General features: G+C 38.4%; 1 protein-coding gene and 2 long non-coding RNA genes across 5 annotated transcripts in view; 2 read left to right on the top strand and 1 right to left on the bottom strand.

Annotated features, from left to right (window-relative positions):
* The window catches only part of LOC111253836 (BMP-binding endothelial regulator protein-like), a 118248-nt gene that overhangs the window by 5913 nt on the left and 90699 nt on the right, over positions 1-21636 (top strand). The window lies entirely within an intron of this gene.
* On the bottom strand, positions 3892-9711 carry LOC111253838 (uncharacterized). Its single transcript, XR_002674833.2, has 3 exons — positions 9574-9711; positions 4497-4702; positions 3892-4314 (listed from the first exon to the last, which is right to left on the bottom strand). It is a non-coding gene; the product is annotated as an uncharacterized LOC111253838 (long non-coding RNA).
* On the top strand, positions 9687-12814 carry LOC147754234 (uncharacterized). Its single transcript, XR_015317363.1, has 2 exons — positions 9687-10097; positions 11123-12814. It is a non-coding gene; the product is annotated as an uncharacterized LOC147754234 (long non-coding RNA).

Here is a 21636-nt window from a genome sequence, read left to right as displayed (position 1 = left end):
TAATAACATGATGTGGATATGTGCGCGGGACCGATTCTATACTATTAGCCTGGCATTCAAATACTCCTTTTGAACTTACTTACTAAGTGTTTGGGTTGACGCAGTTGTATATCCATACACTTAATTTAATTCAAGTGCTTATTGTTTAGGGTAAACTGTAAAAATTTACAGTTCTAGCTCTTATAATTAAATCTCTACAAATGCGTTTCTGCAGTAGCCAAGTGTTACTAAAGTATATAAATATGCAAACAAATGGGTAAGAATTACTTCACGTAGGTTAATATCGCAAACGGCATCACTACAGCGTTATAGAGAACACTGAAAAACTATTTAGAATACAATTCAGTACTATGGTAATAGATCATTACCTATCAAAACGGCTGTAAAGTCCAGCCCTGTGTGGGTGTCTGAAAAAAAATCGCATGGCAGGATTAAAAGTATCAATAAAATAGAATTCCTGTCCATAGCAAAAACCATTTTTTCTTACAGCACAGAGTTGGACTGTTTCAAGTTTGTCAATTATATTCTACCTGTTTGTGAAGAAAATACTTTTCTTTTCGACCCTACCGATTCTTTTTGAAAATATAATCTAATTTTTAGTAGATTGCTCGATCTAGTATCACCATAAAATAATCGTACATTCCATCAATTAAATCTTTGCTTTTATTAATAGTCCGTATTTAATCAATCTCTGTAATCAATACGATTGACCTCATATCTAATCAATACTTGCCCAATAAATCTTGATAAGTTAGGTACTCTTTCTAATAGCTAGCTCTTAGGACGAAACGATGTACGTCCATGCCCGATTTTGAAGCCAGAAAATCACGCTGCTGCACCATCTGGATCCAAACAGATCTAGATTGCACATTCTCGATTAATGCAACGAGCTTTTTTAAACTAGGCATTTAAACTTAAGATGAACAAATGACTTAGTTCGTATTCTGAAGACACTTATCGTGTTTCCTTGATATCGATGTGCAGGCATCTGTCAGCGCGGCTGCGTGTTGTTAGGTACCGTGAGAGGTGTTGAGAGACGTTTTGTCTGCAATGTTCGCCTAAAACATGAGACACTCAAACTTCTCATTTTTCTGTCAATCATTCGTCACAGTTCAAGTTGTTTCCTCTTCTCCTTTCGAAAATGTCTTCAATCAGTCTTCGTTGGCTTCAAATGGCCAACTGGGGCGGGATGCATCGTTTAGCTCCAAGTAGGATAAAAAAAAAAAGTCGAAGTTGTACTTTACCGGAATCTCTAAGTTTGGAGCCCAAACTCCTTATAAAATTCCCTCCACTGTACAATGAAATTAAAATGGATCTTGAAGGAGGGAGAGTACTTTGAGTGGTAGTTAGAAGTAAACAAGCACTAAAAGACGTAAAAAAAATTTGAAAAACATACTGAACATACTTGTGTACCAACCGAATACTTCGGTAGCATGATAAACGAAAAGATCACTTTGATGCTTTGAAATGCGTTCCTAAGTGAGCTTTTACTAGTATAGAAAAGAGCGCAAGGCTATATAAGTCAAAGTTTACTGAATGTTGTAGATAAAAGCATCCGGTGCCACGAAAGAAGAAAATATAGCGGTATATTATTTAAAGACCCTTCTATTACACGGCCTCAACGCAATTTATTCATTTTGGAGAAAACATTAGCTGGGAACACCTATCTCGTAAGCCCATATGCCCTGCAAAATAGGATTATATGGAAGAGGTGGGGCAATATTGTGTACCACTCTCGAAAACCAACTTGGCCGCGTTAAAACCTGGACAACTATCGTCACTATGCATGCTGGTTTAAGTTGGTATCCGTAGTGAATGCTAAGATCATGATTATCCGCAGTGTGTATATGTAGATTTCGTTCGGGCGATGCGTTACGCCAATGAAGCAGTTAAAATTTTTTTAAAAACAACTACGTGTGACACATTGTCGACACATGCAGCTGCACGATAACAAGAATGTGGTATTTTAGTTTTCCTTGGCATATATGCACACATACGCACTTCTATTAAACTGAGCTGTACTCTGAGGCACGGATTTCGTTCAATTTCTCTGCAATTAGCATCGAGGACAACCGGTTTTGTATATGCTCGAAATGCAAAGCCCCATATAGATGATGTGAAACAATAATTTTTATTAAATATAATTGCCTTCCAGTTTCCTTTTGAATTGGCAGCTGCGGGACAGGTAAATCGTAGTAATAGAAACAGGGTAGTTATCGTGGTTCTTTATTTTTCAATGAGACTTGATGAAAATGCAAAACGATACTGGGAACACAATCAGCCTAGCATTTTTACTCCAAGGCCGCCAGTGTGGGAACGATACTCATTTCGAATCGGCACAGAAACAAGGAGATAACTGGGCCTCAAAGGTCTAAGTTCGAAGAGACCGGACTTAAAGGACGGTATGTAACTGACGGACTGATGAACTTAGATCGGATGTCTCTTGTAAAATAGAAGCAGGGGGAAGAAGCAAGTCCTATCTCTGAAAGAACGTTACATTAACCAAATTACAAAATTGTGCTAATGATCGTATAAGGGTTCAGTTTAACGTTTGCTGTCTCAGATAATAAAATCGCCTCAGCCATGTGAGGCTGACGTTTTATGTTATTAAATCATGTCAAATGAGATTGGTATATTAAAATTGCCAGCAAAAAATAATTCGGGTGAGCTTTGTCGCTATCGTATTGCAAAAACTACTTGTGTCGTGTCGTATCTATGACAAATTATTTTTCTATAGATAGCTGTCATATTTAGTAGTATCAAAAAGAAAAAAACAGCTCGAAACTGCATAGTTGCTGCGATTTTGCACGTAAAAATAGCTGAATTGGAGGGTTCAGTTAAAAAGATATTTTGCCTAAGATGAACGTACTTTATATCTAATGTATTGAAAAGGCATTACAGACCATTTAATAACGTATATAGTAGCGTTGTTTATTAGAGCGTTATTTTTACCAAATTTAATACTGTTCCACTCATTTTTGGAACTCAAGATATACATACTGATTATTTTATTTTCACGTGAAGCCCACAACAACGACAAAGGACGCCCACGCATTTGTAGGCATTGCATATAAAATAGGATACGCGTAAAATCCTTGTTTCTATGCTAATAGCTGCGATTTAAAAAATTTAGACTACGTCTCTGATAACCGGCGGCACCGGTGAATGTAGTTTTTAGCATTCTCTAGCATCATTGGAGTTGGCAACCATCCAACGCCTTTCCATGGTACCTCAAAACTCTGGTAATTCCTTTTTTGCACACTTCTTCTAAATTTCGGACTCGTGATTCTCCGGTTAAATTTCAGCATACGTTATTGAGAACATCGAATGGAAAAAATGAAATAATAATCTGAGATTTTTAAAGGTCACAGCAATTAAGAATTTGTGTCATTGGAGGTACGCATAAATTCTTAAATCAATTCGATTTAAAAATTACTTTAAAAGGTCAAGCTTATCTTTAGGAAACTAATTACGATCCAATTTACATAATAGGTTTCTTATTAAATAATTTTATAATAAGCCCAAATCGTCAAGCATAACGAAGACTTTAAAGGCTGTTTGCCATACTTTTTGTTCATTTACAATATCGACTTATTATATAATCAAATAACCTCAAAGCAACAGCCTAGTGCCTGTTCTGGTAGTTATAAGACAGCAGTATGTATGATAGGTCCGTTCTTGTTTGCAACTCAGACACTTTAACCTACTCATAACATCTGTTTCTCAGTCTATCAAAGACGCTAGCACGTGACCGCTTTCGTTTGGCTTTTTAAAACCACAAAACTCAAACATTCATTCGAATATGATATAGGTTGAAACATCTTGTACGTATTTATATACTAGATACCTATCATTTTTTTCTCAAGCCTGGAACCAGTAGAGCTACACCAATCAAACTTCTAATTCCGGTTCTATGTTTTATTTCTAATTGCATTGTTCCACTCTTCATTCCATTTTTATTTAGATACGTCCTCATGAACTCTGTTCTAGTGCAAGTATTTGAGTTTGCAATTCCTTATTGGCCCCAATCCCCATTCTTCTTTTGTTTGTCAGCTCTATTATCGCCATATTCCTATCTTTCTAGAACTACCTTCGTAGTATCCGTCTATCGCGATCCGTATCCGCAAAAATGTTCCGAGTTTATTTCCCTCAAATGTAATTTTCGTTCCCCCTTTTCTCTGTATATTATGAGAGTAATCAAGCTTTCCTACGTTTTGGGATCCTCATCGGGTGTCGGTGTCAGACTTTGGTGCCTGAGTGACTCTGATTTCCTTTTTGCTACGTTGCGATTTCGTTAGCGCGTCTTGGTAGATTCTGCAATCCATACACGTATTTTACCATTAGATCTTGCTGATATTTGTAACCCCCAGTGATTCACGAGATATTGTTATCTCCATTCTCCTTTGGTATCTCTATTTGACGCTCTAACTCTCTACCGTGGCGCCATATGATTCACATCCTTCACTGGTATACTTCTGTCGTATGATTTGATATACCTTAATGATTTTATGTGGTTCTATTGATTGCAGGCGCTCTTTTCTCATTTGATCCAGTTTCTTTCGATAACCTTTCGTGGTGCCATGTGATTGCGTTCTACACTGACGCTTTCATCCCACGTGGTCGGGTTCGTTCCGGTGATTTCTCATGACGCGTTTTGATTTCTTCGTTTTCACTAGCGTGTTCACCTTAATCAAACCGCGTGCTACCAAAAAGGAGGAAACAATTTTATTTAAATTATAGGCGGCCGTAGCATAATTGCTGCGAGCCTCGCGACTGCACCGCGCAGACTGTTTTAAGCGGTAACCGTTTCTCTACTCAGCATCTATTTACGGTTCATATTTTACTATTTACATATATGCTTAATAATAATTTAATATTATGGCTTTTATCTCATTAAATTGTCTTATTCACTGTTTGAGTTGCAAGATTAAGTCTGCTTCTGACATAATACCATTCGTGAAAAAATTATGAGTTGTCTGCAGCAAAAGTCTGTGTTCAGTATTATATTTTTGGCTAGAAATAGTTCTGAAGTGGACATATGGGCTACAAATTAGGATGATATTGAGCCGATTACCTTGACATTAATTTATTAGGGCTTGGATGGTTCTTGAAATACCGAAAGGCTAAGTATGAGAAATGCCCATTTTCTACACTGAAAACGAGCTGTAGGCCTCATTGGTGTCCGGTGATATGCCGATTCGGCACTTGCAGATGGAAACGTAGAAGCAAATCATCATCTAGGAAAGCTTGCTTTTTGCGCTAGGCGCACGTATCTTCTAGTAATTCCTTATTTTTGCTTAAAGTTGACAAAAGTCCTTACAGTTTACTGTTAGTTTTTTCTTTTAAAAAATTGACAGCGTTCCGTCTTACATAACCTCTGGTAACATACTGCTTGAAATACAGCACTAGGTTTGTTTTGACCTCAAATTTTTCTTTTGTGAATAATGAAATGCCTTTACTGGTGTATCAGGGTTTTACATTTAAATTCAGATCTTATACTTACCGACCGTTCGTTTAATTAAACGTTCCTGGAATCTTTATTTCTGTATGGACACCCAGAGTTGCAATCTGCATTTGCAAGCAAGTATGACATTTAATGTGGCTGTCCCATCGTTTTACCCCCCCCCCCCCAAGCGAAATGCTTTACAAGCATTTCCTTGCGGTGACGTCATTTCCGACATGTTTTATGCCGACGCCAAGTCTTCATAAGAAAGCAGGACACAAAGGAACCTTAAAATTCGGCGAATATTCACTCCAGCGCCGTCGCTGAAGTTAAGCATTAGATGTGGGTGCTAGGAATTAGTAGGAAGAAACTAAAAATCTTTAGGATGCACAAATGCATGCCAAGAAAAAGCTTTCCCGCATCCAACCGAATTTGAATACTTTATAAATGGCGTAACCTTGAATGCAAAACTTATTTCTTTTGGAGAATACGCAGTGGTTCGCTTCGGTTCATTCTTCAACTAAATGAACTGGAAAAATAGTATTTTTGTATCTAACAATATCTTACAGATAATTTTCCCTTGCTTGCTCTCGACCAAAAAACACCTGCCTACAAAATGAGGAACTGTTTATTAATGAATGCTTTCTGTTTATTAACCCTTTCTGTTTCCGAATGCTTATTAACGAATCCCATATATCGAACAAGCGACTATACAACGACACGTTCAGCCGGCGTCTCCTGCCTTTTGGAATGAGCTTGCTCCCACAGAACGTGCATGAGTGTGAGATATTTTTCTCCATAATATCAGGCGCATGCTCCTATAGAACGTCGATTCCGGAATTTTTATTTCCCAAAGCTTTACTTCACCCCTTATGAAATGGCTTTGAAAACGTTCGCAATCGTTCTACTACGACAAACTTTGCTGACAAATTTATAATCCTTTGGCTTATACCTTCTTGAGTCTTTCTCGAATGTGCGCAACGATGAAATTTTATACCATAAAAATAGAAACATAAACATAGGAAAGCATTTAAATACACCCTAGAGTGACTCAAATCTTAACATTATGATTTAGTAAGAAAACAAAATATTGCAACCTGTCTGCGCAGTGTGAGTGAGCATACTGTTCACAGCTTCTTTATGCTCTAGTCTAGGCCACCTTCCTTATTCCCAAAATTCTCTGTATGATCTCCAGCTGGACGTTGAACTGTCTGGCTCGCTATTCAAATAAACGATTCTTTCCTCGCGTTTCCGAAAAGAGGCTCGGTAGACGTTCTGGTTGTAACTGTTTCACCCTCAGCACTTATAATTTCTTTAAATTCCTACTGAACTTTAAAAATTTCGTCACCTGACATTTCATTACCATCAGGTTGGACAATATTTTGTAAAATGTGTTATGTAAATCGGCTTATTTACTTGAAACTCCCTTTACTATACATTAGCGCAGTAATAGGCTTTGTTTAATTATACAGAATTATTAGGCTATCTTGGCGTGCTTTATTTATTCATTGCTACAAAACTCTGAACTGCAGTCGTTCGATTTCCGCATAGAGCACTTCCTCTGATTGCGTTATAGTTTGTAGTAAATGTATTAAGTGTTATGTACTCTATTACCGTTAAGTACTGTCTCAGACGGCCAATTGCCAGCGCAAGGCAAAGTGTCTTGCGGCCGGTTTCGAATTTTTCCTTCAAGTAGATACGGGTAAATCATTTACAGACAGCCTGATATACCTATACTCATTTTGCCTAATGGCCTAGTGTGGAAACATTATTAAACTCATAAAACACTCACACCCTGATGATGTCAAGGGTTTCGCAATCCTCCGCAGGACCCTTATAGGGTTCGGAATACTTATATTATTTGCAAACCTGGAAAAAGGCTTAACTTGGCAAACATATGTCTGCGCTTCTTCCGCTTCAGGGTCCGTCTGAAACCCTCCAAGTCATCGTCGTACGTATTTTAGCTTGTTTTTCTTTCGCATGACGCACAGCCATGTCAGCGACCCATAAATCTCCTAACCTCACTATGTTTCTCACAGTTTTCCTGGTCGTCGTCCACTGCAGGGGCCTGTGCGCAACTAGTATAACGCGTGAAAAACTATATGATCAGCCCAGTCTTCCTTTGCAACTTAATAAAGAACACACATAGGCATCCATGTTCCTGATCCTCGCCACGTATTTGTGAAACTGGCCGTAATCACAACTTTAGTGACATTATACTTGAGTTCTTCGTATAGCCTCTTATATAATGTGGCGTCCACGTCCCTAGTCTATATCGGAGCGTATTCCACGCCGATTAGTTTTGTCTTATTCTTAACGGAGCCTTCCGTGATGTTGTCCAGTTGTTTATAAAGGTAGCAGTCAGCTTTTTCATTAGCTAGGAAATTTTAGAGCAACATTTTGGCAAACACTAGTATGGCTTCAGTAGAGACGGTGTGATACACTTGGGCTAGTCTCGTTGCTACTGCTTTTTTGCGTAGAGTCCGCCTATAGCTCGGTCTCTTCGGCAAGGGCTATTGACAACCCAGGAACAACGTAGACCGTGGATCTGGACTATTTTACGTGTCATAATGTTTCATAAGCAAATAAGGACTCGCAGTTTATCCTGGCATAAAGTTCTGCTGCGTTACTGGTATCACAAACTATGGATACTTGGGTCTCCTTTTCCTTTATGAAGCGCCTAAAAACGGCTCTGCGTTTTACAACTAGTTGGTTTAATTCGCTTTTGAAAAGCCTAATTTACACACATTCCCTGACAATTCAAATAGCTCTTGTCACAGAGTTCCATTCGTCACACACTACGCAATCCGCCTTTTTCGTGTCTCAAGTAGTGATTTTTTCCCTGCTATGCCCGTAACCACGCGTATCACCTATCCTATTCTTTTCAACTCTAACATAACTCCGTCTTCATTCCTGATTTGATGATAAATTTTCTGAAACGACTGCCTTTTGCCCCATGCGTTTACCCTTAGCCCACCATAGTATTAATATTGTTGACTCAGTTATCACACTGTATGATATTATCCGTTGGCTTAAACTTTTATTCATAACTCGTCAGTACTGACTAGGCGCACGGTGTATTTGTCGTATGCTGTATTCTTCATTCTAACTTACATTTGTCGCCATTAAACAGAAACCAACTTTGCTCCCCTCAGAGATCAACACTGCTGATTTATTACTCGATCAGACAACGTACTTTTGAGCCCTTTCCGAGCATCGGCTGAAACCCGTTTGATTTATATCTGGTACTACGCGGTTCCATGGTTTTGTGTGATCGCTATCCGTTAATACAATACGTTTGCAACTACTGTTATCCATTTGATTCATCTTTCAGCCTGATAGGTTTTGTCATGAACTCGAAGATTATTGTCCAGCTGTCTTCTTTTTAGAGCATTTACTATGACTTCAAGCTCAAGTGGAGGCTGTATTTCTTTTAGTGTCTGAAGGTCCGGTGTATAAGCTACCTCATCGCACACCTCAACGTCGGATATAATATGTAAATCAGTCAATTCTATGAAAATACTTTTAGAAGCGTCTGTGACTCGTCAGGATATGCGGTCTCCAGTTCTATTTATCCGAAGAGTGAGCACGTACTGTGAGATCCTTAGCTGACGCTTACTCTTACCTGGTATCATAGCTTTTAATCCCTGAAATCCGCCTCTGAGGCAAGTAGCTTCTAACTGCACCAGGTCCTTTGACGACAAGCACAATAAGGTACCATTATTGAGGTTAATAGCTGTTTATCTGATTAACGTGTCGTGTTATAGGTTTGTTGGAGAAAACCCATATATCCAGCAAGACTCATTCCGGATAAACTCGGGAGAGGTCCTTGATACTATATTGAAAATAAATGATTCCTAATGCTTGTTATGTCACATGAATTAAATATATCTAAAACATTTTTAAAAAGAGCCTTGCCTGCATCACAATAGTGGCTTGATGTTTGACTCCGTCTTCGAGTGATCTACGTCAAATCGCTACGTTTTTACAGAAAAAGCCGCTTTTGCACCTACGTACGTTAAGTGTCCCCGAAATCCAATGCCGACGGCACTTTTGGCTTCCATAACTTACGTGTTTTATTGCTTGACCTATTCTCAGGCTTAGTCCTATTGCTTAAAGCTTATCCTTACCGCGCATCCGACCCTTCCTGTCAACCTTGTTTTACGCCATCCATCACCAGACATTTTTTCGCCCACAAAATTTTCTTCTACAATGTCAGGTTGACGAACCACTAAGCCGCCGTTATTCCATCACTAGTCACTTGTTTAAGCATTATTTTTCGAAACTATACGCCGCATTGATTTTGTACGGAGCATTAATCATAACTTCGTCATATTTGCGGTTTGTGAGAGGTGCATTTACTAAGTCGAGTAGGGCGGCTTTCTCTAAATTCGAATTCTTTATTATTTTATTCAAAATTTCGTTTAAATACAATGCATATTTGAAATGATGGTATGTAATTATACAATACAGCAATGCAAAAACGATGTACTACATAAATTATTATGTGGTAGTCAAAATATAAAAGCATGCTGTGTAAAACATTAACAAAAAAAGACTCAAGATGCCTTGCAAAAGACTGTTCCTTTCGAAATTGAATTTAGAAGGTTGTAATGAAGTTAAGCGGCCAGGCTATTACCACTGATTTGCGCAAGTATGTTTATAAATTTTGTTTTTTTTTTAAAAAATATGGCTATTTGTGTAATGCTGGCAACGTTGTGTCGAAGTGAGTCACCGTCACACTACGATCCATGCGATGCAAATGCATTAGGTTGTCCGCACCTGTTTAGCCCGTAAAAAAACTGAAATATTTTTCAGCTGTATAAAGTCGAACCAGGATATTTAGGTACATACTAGCTATACTCTCCTTTATTATGCACATGCTGAAGTTTTGCTTCGGGTGCGTATTACCATACCATACGATGGCTGGTTTTGGAAAATTGATAGGAAGATACACTACATCATTTAATGTATTTTTCGGCATACCAATAATTTTAAAAAGCTGTTAATGTTACATTCCCGTGCACGGAAAACTCACGTGTAGAGCCGTACAATGCATTTCTCACATCGACCTTAACTGCTTGCACAGCCACTAAATAACCCTGGTACCCTAGACCGTAGGTGGTAGAACACCGTGTGCTTAGATACAAAACGCGTCTCGCTGCTCGAAAGCCAGGCAGAGTTCGTTCTGGCTTAAAGCTACGGAGAAATTTTATAAGACCTGTTCAAATGCGCCAACGACAAGTTCAAAGAGAGACGCAAGGTCAAACTCTTTGCCACTTTATTTCTCTTGCCTCAAACCCTTAAAATTTTGAGCCCCTAAAGCCTTTCACGTCTGACTAGTACAGTGATTTACAAGGCTGGACTGTTTAGTTCTTCTAGATGTCCCAAAAACCCATCTTCGAGTTAATATGGATTCAAGGAGCAGCATATTTGCTATACAAACATTCATGTTGGTGGTTAGAAGGTTTCTCATGCAAGGGTAAGACCTCAAAGCCTCCGGTATCATAAACGGCATCGTCAAGCTTTCCAATCATAAAGCTTGGGGTTTTGACGGTGTATTAGATAAACACATAAATAGCGGCAGTCTTGCCAATATTCTGTAGGACTGCCTTATTTCAAGTTTGTATGAGCGGCCAAAGATACTAGTAGTATGAAATGATTATACTATATTCGCAGTCCCGAAAGCGAAGGGGGAAGAGCCCAGAGACTTGAAGTTCTGGAGAGAGACTGCGGGGAAGAGCCTTATTTGCAAACCTCGATCAAGCATCTTCGTGCGACAGCTAACTTCATTCCTCTAATATCGCGAGGCATTGACAAGTAAATAACATCGGTTCTGTGTAAATAAATCAACGATGAGAGCGTATAAGATTCTTTCAGATAAATAAAGAAAACGCTGGGTCGACCCAACCGATTTCTCGACTCGATTTTCATACACGTGAACAGTGTTTGATTCAGGCTTGAGAACCATAGCATCGACAGTTCTGGCAATATTAGGGACGCTTCTAAAACCTTAGGGGCTACTGAAATATATCCCTTAGAATAACCTCATCATTGACGACGATATTACAGTAAATATTGATGTTAAATAAACGGCAGAATTAGTACAGGAAACCGACCTCAGCCCGTTTCCCTTCACGCTTCTCATTGAAGATAGCTCCTCACGCACTAAGCAACGGCATCCCCTCTTGTGTCGCATGTGAACGACCTAATTCTGCATAGCACAGGCAGATTCTACGCGCAATGGGCCTTAGTAATCGTGAACAATGTTTTGCTAAGTTTCGATTCCAATTCACAAGGATAAAACAAAGGCAATGAGGTCTAGAAGAGCTGCCAAGGAAAAAGGCGCAAGACTGTTAAAAATTGACCGCTTTATAAATAGCTTCTCTCAACTTTCAAACATCACAACTTGTTAGACATCAGTCTTTTTCTTGTACCGGAAATACGTTCCTGTGACATTCTTTACTTTAACACATATTTCGATAAATACGACGGTGTAAGTAAAACGACATCGGACACAAAGAAGTTCAGAAAAATGCGTAAAGATGCCTTACCTAGCTACATTTATTCTTATTTTTTTTTATATTATATTATTATTATATTATATATTATAAGCTTAATAGGTGTCAAGATTTAGAGACAAATAGAACATTCGAATTTCAAAATAAACACAGAATAAGTTTAATTAAATAAGCCTTTTATTGATAAGGCAAAAACTTAAAATGGCTGAAAAAGGTTGAGATGCCTTTCTTCGATACGATTTGTAGGTAAGCCATAGGGAAAATGCCCACTATCTTCTGATGTGTGAGTTTGCAATCGTATCTTAACTAATCCATCGCGGCTGATGATTGAATCCGTCTTTAGCGCACGAATGCACAAATTTAAACGTTCCTTAGCTTTGGAAGCCCAGCTTTATATCTTGTAATAGTTTGCATGAAATTGGGCTCGCAGTAAAAAAAAATAAACATATTACCGGCAAGCAGAACCACTTTCACAAAAGTGAGAATCGCACAAATAAATTGCCTTGTGGGGCACCAACATGCACGTTCACTGTCCAGGATGTATAATCATTAATGACGACATACTGGATCCGTTCTGGCATGAAACTAAGTATCATCAAACTTATACCAGTTTCTGGAGTAGTTTTTCCACCGGGTGCACTAAATTATCAAATAAAAATGCTAAAGACTGGTTTTCACCATATATCGCCATTTGAGTTTGTCTGTTAGTTAATGTCATGAATAGAGATGTCCCACGTTTTTCTACAGCCGTGCTGTCTAGTCTACTCCATAGACTTGGAAGACGATTTAATTTGGTAAAAAAAAAACTAGTGTATCACTGTGTGCTACACTAAAAATTACTACCCACTAAACTCGATCATAGTATTTACACTTATGAGGTTAATGCTATAGTCTGCTGCTTTTTGGTAGCAAAATGGAGAAAGTCCTTGTGAAAGCTTAGTGGGTAACGCATTTGCCGACTAATCCGAGCATAGATAGACTTCCTTTCATGTTGGGCATGAAAGATAAAGGATAATGGAAGAAGCCTGTCTATATTTTGACATTGGCGTTTGACACTACCGTTAGGCTTTCGATGAGTTTATATCCGGATTGAACCTGAAATTAGCAAGCAAATATGTTACCCCTTGATCCCAGGTGGTCCTGAGCCGGCCCAAATTGTCGACGTAGTGTAATAAAAAAAACGTATACGCTTCCGGTCGGATTACAAAGGTTCAGCTTTACCCTTAACAGTAATACGCTAGGGACGGTGTACGCAGTATTTGAGTTTAACGTCGTAGTATTGCGCATCCAATACATCAAAAACCCTAAATCTATAGAAAGTTCTTGGGTTTAGGAAGTTTGGCGATTTGCACCTACGCACCATGTTGTTGATCACTTTTCAAAAAAGCGCTACCTTCGAATCTATTTTTAATCAGTTTGGAGCAGTAATATAATAATTTAGACGTCATTGATATCATTGTGTAACTACTGCATCACTGGATCAGTAGGCGTCTTTGCGGAGTTTAACATAGCAAGCTCTAAATATGGCTCTTTAAATAATCTGAGAGCAGTGGCTCACAATGAGATATGGTACATTATAACGGTGAATGAAAAGCCTTCGCGTATACTTATTTTAATAGGCAGCACTAGTGTCAAGATCAGGGTGCAATTAACATCATTTGAAGTCTGTGTGAAGCTGCACTCTTTGACCTTTAATCAATCTGGTGGTCTGTAAAATAAATATGTAAGATGCCAGAAAGGGTGAACGGTGATCATCGAAGACCTCACAGTAGCTACCGAAAGATTCGTCCATACATGATCGATCCTGTGAAGCTATGAGCTCATTAAGAGAGCGCTGTTAACATGAGTAGATAAACCGAACGATATCATACATTTTAATGATGACAGCTCTTTAACACATAGAATAACCTTAGGTAAGAATTTTTACAGTGACGTTTCCACACATTTGAGCCACTCGGTAACCGATTCGGAGAATGATCTATAGGTAAAGCCAAAGGCTTGTTTTCTACTAACAGGAGCGGAAACCTCAATTCACATAATTTTAATGGAATGCTCATCTAGAAGCTGAACACTAAACTGGGAACTTTTTTTCTCAAAGTACTTCCAACAAGATTTAGAAAAATTATATAACACAGATTTCTGCTATAGTTCAATATAATAGTTCGAATCCCATGTATAGCATGAAGTTTTAGTAATTTTTTAGAGTTTGATCTACCGTGGAGACGAGTTTCGGAAAAAATAGCGAAAAGGAGGGCATATCTAGTGCTAAACGAGCATCGCTCATATAAGATTGGAGTACACTTTCATTACAGTCTTATTAACACCGTACTTGTAGTAATAATTCTAGTTATTCACAAACACGTGCCATGATAACTTACTAGACTAACACGAGAAAATGTCCCTCCTTTCCAGCCACATAATATAAACTGGCCGCGTCGGACGGCTAATCAGAGCTAGCTTCTAATCCAGTGGTTTTTGAAAGTGGACGAGAACCCTCTACAATGTAGTTGTTGCTTATACACGTCGTGAAAGTTTGTGTACGACGTCGACATCTCTAGTGTTGACCTGTTAAATATGTATTTTAATGGCTCACCATTTTCTTTATTTTAGTTATCGATACGCATAAGATAATGATATCAGTTTGCACGTTTTGACAAATATATAGCAAAGCGCACGAGCATATTCAGCAGTATCATTCCGGAATTCCTAGGGGAGCTCTCTCTCGGATAACATCCGAGTACTCTCAATGAAGAAGCATTTTACATCGACTGCACAACTGCGTTCTTTTTGCATGTTATCTAGGCCTTTGTCCCTGTAGATGCAGGGAAATTTAGGATGTAATGCAAAATTATATCAGCGGTTAAATACACGCCACATGTGGAAACCAAGATGAAGTAATGTTCGTTAGCACATTTGATTCGCCGAACGCTCGGAGACAACTTCCATCAGCTTTTACCTTCTTTAGCATTAGCATACGGCCACCAACCTTATATCTGGTCCTGGACATCTATCATGTCGCAAGATTGTTGCAGTGATGGCAAACTGTCCAATCGGCTTTGGCGTACGATCCCTTCTATGACGAAGATATGTGGCTTTTATGACGTGTGTATGCACTGCCAAAATCGTGTTAATAAGGAAGCACAGCCGGCAAACAGTGTCCATGATGCTACAGGCCTATGAAAGAGAGGCGGTAGCAGATTTTGTGGTCCGTAAACAGCACCAGATTAACAATATTCTGATCGCCCATTAGACTGAGAATATATCAGTGGAGCAGTACTCGCCCAGCTCCAATAATTAGCCGCACTGCTTGTTCCATGTACAGAGGAGTTCCAGCCGCACTGACAGCAATGCGGCCTATGTTAATGACCGCCGTGCTGTTCAGGTCGCCAGTCTCCTGATTGAGAAGCCAGCCGTCGGAGGACCAGATTGGCGATATCTTGTATCTTGCTACCAATGTCACTTTAAGCTCACCGCTTTGCCTAGGTCAGCAACATCCCTTGAGGTGTTTTGTTTTCGTCGCTACTCATTCCTTAAGCTCTCTACTACAGCATTCTACGCTTAACTCCCACTTGCAGTTCCGAGTACTTTTCAATGTAACGATACTTCATTGATTGACATCATAATACCCCAACACTTTCCTTACTTTGGCTCTTTTCTCCAGCCATCAGTACTCATTAGAAAGTACGATTTGAGAAGAGGTAAAATACTTATAATAGTTAAGAAGTATTGATTACGAGGTAACTTATACTTAAATGGAAGCTATCGCTCTTGATTTATATTTTCAAATTCATATTTTGTCAAATACAGGATAGTTTTTCGCATTTATTTCGAGCACACTGAGGTACAGGAGAAAGTGTGAGAAGTTATTGTTAGGCAATGTGAAAGTGAGAGATATCTAAATTTTAAGCAAAAAAGGTTCAATGAAAAGCATACTAACGAAATACATAAATATTTGCCCTTAGCTTTATTTTTGCCTTTTTTTAATTCTCAGGAAACGCAATTGTTCTATACTATAGACTATAATCAATTTTGATGTTATAAAATGCTGTAACGGACAAACTTGTTCAGTATAATCAACAAACCCACGAACTACACGTATGCCTTCTAAACATATTATGTATATATATAGATCAGCTCCTGTTTGTGTTTAAACCAGACTCACTAAAGATATAATATTCTATTACGTCCACAGAATCTACCTAAGCGATGCTGTCGCCAAATTCAATAAATACTTGCTTAGCTATGATAGTCTACCGAGTGAGGAATTCACTGTCTGTGATTTCACGGCTTACGGCCTTCTAGCTTTTACTGCAACCACAGAAACAGCAGTTGGAGCGTATCTTATAGACACTGTTTTCTCTTCAAGCGTTTCCCGGGTTGGGCAGCGTCTGGACGTCTTACAGAGGTATAACCTATCGTCTTATGGTCTAGTCAGAAATAGTTTAGTCTTTCACTAGAGCCTCTGCTGTAGACTCCTAGGGATTAAAGGCCTTCAAGTCATGGTGTTTTTTTTTTTATAACGCGCGTTTTGGACTAAGCTCGCCTGTATGAACTCTAAGGAGGCTCTATTAGTATATTAGATGAAAGCCCCTCCTATATTGCATTATGCTTAATTTTCCGCTCTCTGTTACAGCTAGTGCTCTCCTATGTAATTCTTGGCCTAATTATTACATGTGTATAGGGCTTTCCTTTACGCATTAAGCCAAAACAATTGGTGTTTGCAAATGCAAAGACAACCTATTCGCCTTATTCGGCGCGCATTGCTGCTAGGGTCGCTGTCGTTTGAATATCTCCTTTGTTTCGACTTCTGCATCAGAAAAGAATTTCGGGATCCGATTAAGTTAACTTAAAGCGCCGTTGCGGGTTTAAGGGGCTGCAAATTTACGATTTAAACAAGGAACGTTTTTTATCTCGTTGATGGAGATGAATGTGGTCCGTTTGCACAACTAAAGGTTCACGCAACGTTCTACTTCCTCGATTATTTAAGCTCGCGTCAAGTATACAGTGATAATTACTGTATAGGGTGGATTTTTGGATAGCTGAATTCATTTGGTATAGCCTCTGTGAACATATGAAATATTCGGGAAAGGAATTCGGAAGGGAACCACATATTCCGGTAAAATGGACGCTGAAAAATAAACCATATAAAGATTCTGGTAGATATTAGAATATCCTTGCTTGTTTTCATTCAATATGATATAATTATATGTTTGCTAAGTTCTACTGTGTCCTCATCAAAATACCAAGGCCTTAAATGGAATCCAAGGAAAAGAGATTATGTCACAATTTTACGTGTATCTATGTAAAAGCAAGATAAGTCTCCCATTGTTAAAAGAGGTGCACTTAAACATAGAGATTCCACTGGCGTCTTTATAGTAGCACTCAAACAAGATGTAATGGCTAAACACAGGCCAACCGATGCCACTACGAGACACTATATTTAACTGTAAATTGATTTTAGTATTTGATTACGCAATGTAAGAAACAAGTCAGCTTCTTCTGTTTCCTCAAATTGACTTTTGCCTTGCCGGTAAAGATATCTATCCGAAGAAACCAAAGCAGCTGTAAAGGCGCATAGGAGGCTCCAGCGGCAATAAAACATTTTAGTTCTAACGTTTGTTTGGCTTGTATGACGTGAGAAGCGCTCGTAGGATCCTCATAAATTACGCAATGTGCATATAATAGCTAGAGAACTCCAAGTGTTGTCAGGTATGCTTCTGCATTTGCAGGCCCTGCACTAAATTCTACCGTGAACCCTGTATTACAAGACATAATAGATTCGTTTAATTTTTTTTGATAATATATTCTTAATAATATAATATTCATAATAATAAAAAATAATCAGCAGCATAGACCATGATTATGAATGCTTTCACATATAACAATTCTTATGCTCTACTACGCTCTGCGATACCTTGCAATTCGCTGGCTTTAGCCTAAGTTTATGTTACACTTATTCATCTTCTAAATTGTTCAAGTAGGAGAAGATACGAAGAATGTGGTAAAGAAAAGTAAAATGGTGCAGCTGTTATGGGCAATCGTTGCCATCAAAGAAGAAGATCATAGAAACAATTTTCATCTTACGATTGGTCCACTGAAAATGAGCGTGCTATTGACTATCAGAAAATGATGCTTCATAATAACCTCCAAAAGACACTCTCTTCGTATAACTGCTAGACATCTTGGTAAGTGTAAGATAGATTCCTACTTGTATCGTACAGAAGCATACATAGAGATTTGATTGATGCACAAATTTAACGATCCGAGCAATATATGTTTCGAAAAAGCTGAATTCTCAATCATGATTTCGTAGCAAACACGCCGTTATTAGAGTGACTTAGCTTGTTCTTCATAGCCTACGTGCCAGCAAGCCCTATTTTGCCTCACTCGTTACATGTTATTCAGTTTCTCTTTAATCAACTTCTCAAAACAGAGTGATGTGTAAGCATATATTATAAGCCTCTGCCATGCATCCTTTTACTATTCGAAAGGCTGCGCACCCTGCCGTAGGATATCATGTACTGTTTAAAAAATCACATCTTTCATAACAGGGTTGCGTGGCATTCATTCATTCATTCATTCACTCATTCATTCATCTTGAATGCGAATGCCAATGCCGATGTCCTTGCTTTGGCCTATTTTTAATGAACGTCAAGGTCAGTAACAGGATTAATAATAACTAATTTTGATGCTGCCACGGATTATTCTTAAAATATGCAATACGATTCAAAGCGATCTTATGGAATAGTAGTTTTACAGCACTGAAGTATTATCAATCAATCCAAACATCTGCGATTACTGCGTAAGGCAACCACTGCTGAAAAGTTTGAACAAATGAATCCATATGTGAGCGTAATTACTACTAAACTAAGAATCTTTTATACGCTTTTTGATTAAAACAAAAACACGTGGAATAGCTAGAAAAATGGGCCGATCGATCTCCTCAGCCCAAAGATATATTTGGATCCTCAACTTGCCCTTGATAATATCTACAAAACCGCGCCTCTAAATTAGTTGCTTCGATATTATTCACCAGAAAAAACATGTGATGATCAAAGGGTTCGTCGTCACTTTCCAGACACAAGCTCAACATTGTGATTAGATTGCACAGGAACTATTAGAAGGATTTCAACAAAAACTTCGTGGTCCCTTAATGAAGTGATTCAACAAACGAGGACGTATAAATGTAGTAACTATGAGTTGACACGCAACACAGTACAAAAGATGAAAATCTACACCAATTTACAACAGTATGGTAAAGTAAACGACTACATAATTGAGAAAAATCACAATGAAATCATGATCGTTACGATAAACCTTTACGCACAACTGACGCATGTTCGTTTAAAGGTCTGACATGTTCAATAGCATGAGGACTGAAAAAGCCCGGTTTCAAAAGGAAAATGAAAGCTGATACAGAAACGTAAGTTTCAACAACGCCTCTTGGGACTTAAGAAATTCGTAATATCGATGGCCTTTCAACTTACACGAAAAATTAATGCGCATATTTGAGTATGTTGCCCTTGTGACCAAAACTGACGAGCATGCCGCGATTCAAATCTCAGCCTTAGCAAAAATGCCGCCAGATATTATCGAAAAAAAGAACACAAAGAATTACTAAGAACACAAAATATTACTAAAGTCAATGGCTGCCTGTAACATTGCTATCCAGTTTCACCGATATCTTTGAGAAACCCCAGATCAAATTAATAAGTTCCACATTGGTTGCATTACCAATGGAGTAGGTACCAAGCTCCTTGACGATATGTATCTAACAGGTAATTATTTCAAGGACTTCTTCACACAAGGATAATAACTAGAAAAGTTAAGTAGATCAAAAGGATGACAGCCTAACCTACGAATGGTCAGCTCCTATATTTTTGTGGTGTCGTTAACGTGAGAGTCAAGCATTAAGATTATATAGAATCACTGAGACTACTTTATTGGACGATCCGAATTTCTCTAGTTTTAGAAAGATATCTAAAAAAAAAAAGATGAAAAGATGGAGCAAATTGTTACAAAGTATAACTAATCTTTTTGAATCGATAAATTATTAGATACCTTTGCTGCTGATATAGATCTTCACGACAACTCGAAACTGTTTCATGCGACAGTATACGTTGAGAAACTAAGTCTGATTAGGCAATAGGAACAATAAAAGTCAATGTATAGCGACTGCGCACATCCGGTCGTCTAGAGAAAAAAGAAAGTCAGATGACGCTGTTTGTCGCTACGCTGATTGCAAAACTAGAATAAACCAACAAGTCTTCTTAACTACATACTTCCTCGGTTTATGGGAATATTTGACGAATTAGCTGGAGCAAAAGATTACAACAAAATTTATCTCCTAGTTACATACATGCGTCAGTCCGTAAAAAAACAATACTCTTTAATCAATACCTACAGTAGTATGTTCCGTCTTATAGAAATATTTGTCCAGTATTCACAATCATCCTGGCAGAAAATTCGAGACGTTATCGGTTGTCAAGGCGACATCCTTATTGCAAAACAAAACACTGAGAGGAAATATTCAAACCGCTTAGAAGTGTCAAGCAGTACAAGATGTACATGACTTACATATCAACAAAAAAAATCCTGCGGTGTCAAGTATTCAGCAAACGGAATGACCAAATGCTCCGAGAAAATGTTGGCGATTGTAAAAGCCTCGAAGACAAAGAACGTTGGTAAAGTACGTTTTTCGTAAGGACCTTGCACGCTTCCTTTGTACAACGACTAGTTGGTGTATTAAAACGAGTCTGTCGAGTTATTCCAGGCAAAGGCATACTTCAATCAGGTCAAAAAAACGAGTGGACAAGAAAAAAATTAAAAACGTCATATCAGGTACTTATAGCTTCCGATCTAAGGAGACCGGTGATGTGTACTGCGTATGCCTTTCTACCTGTGGCCAATTCGCCACCCTGATTATTTGTTATCCAGTTTGAACCGAATGACCTATAGCTTCTCACTCAAAAGTATTAAGTAAAGTAGTATAAGAATATGTTCAATAGAATGCGTTATGATCTATCTACATGGAAAAAATTCCCTCGACGATGAGCAAACAAGCCATGTTTGTCCATCTCTGCTCCCAACAGAGCAGTTCTAGCTCTTTTTGCCGCATGCTTACAACGTTGTCCATCGTTTCTGTCGTAATTCATATATGATATGCGGTATCTACGTGCTTCAGATCACGGAAAAATGAACGTGTTATTTACTTTAATAGTAAACAGTAAACAACTAGCCAAAATTGAATTCTTAATAGAAAACGGAATGAAAGTTTACATAGAATTTACAAGGACCGATTGGGAGGACTTTACTGTAGGCATTAATCTAATATGACGAACACTCACAGTTAACTTCAGAAACATGCAGGCAAGAGTTATCCTTCAAAATACTGCTCACGATAGTCTTTAATAGTGATGGGGTTATTATTAGAGACCATAGGATCTACATTTTCAGAAAGCTTCAACACAGGCTCACAGAAGGATTACATCGAGGAGACTTTGGTACCACTAAAATGATAGCTCTCTCACGTCAGTACATGTCGTGGCCTACGTCAGATGAGGACTTTATTTAGATGAAGAATTACCGTTTCCAAGTAACTCAAAACTGTTCAGCGTGCGTAAAACACATGAACCCCCAACTAAAAATGAAAATTTAACCGTGGAAGAATCC

The sequence above is a fragment of the Varroa destructor genome, unplaced genomic scaffold, assembly GCF_002443255.2.
Source record: "Varroa destructor unplaced genomic scaffold, Vdes_3.0 BEIS01000007.1, whole genome shotgun sequence".
In the NCBI taxonomy this organism is placed as follows: domain Eukaryota; kingdom Metazoa; phylum Arthropoda; class Arachnida; order Mesostigmata; family Varroidae; genus Varroa; species Varroa destructor.
The sequence above is the reverse complement of the archived record's forward strand: the minus strand, read 5'-3'. Positions and strand labels throughout refer to the sequence as shown.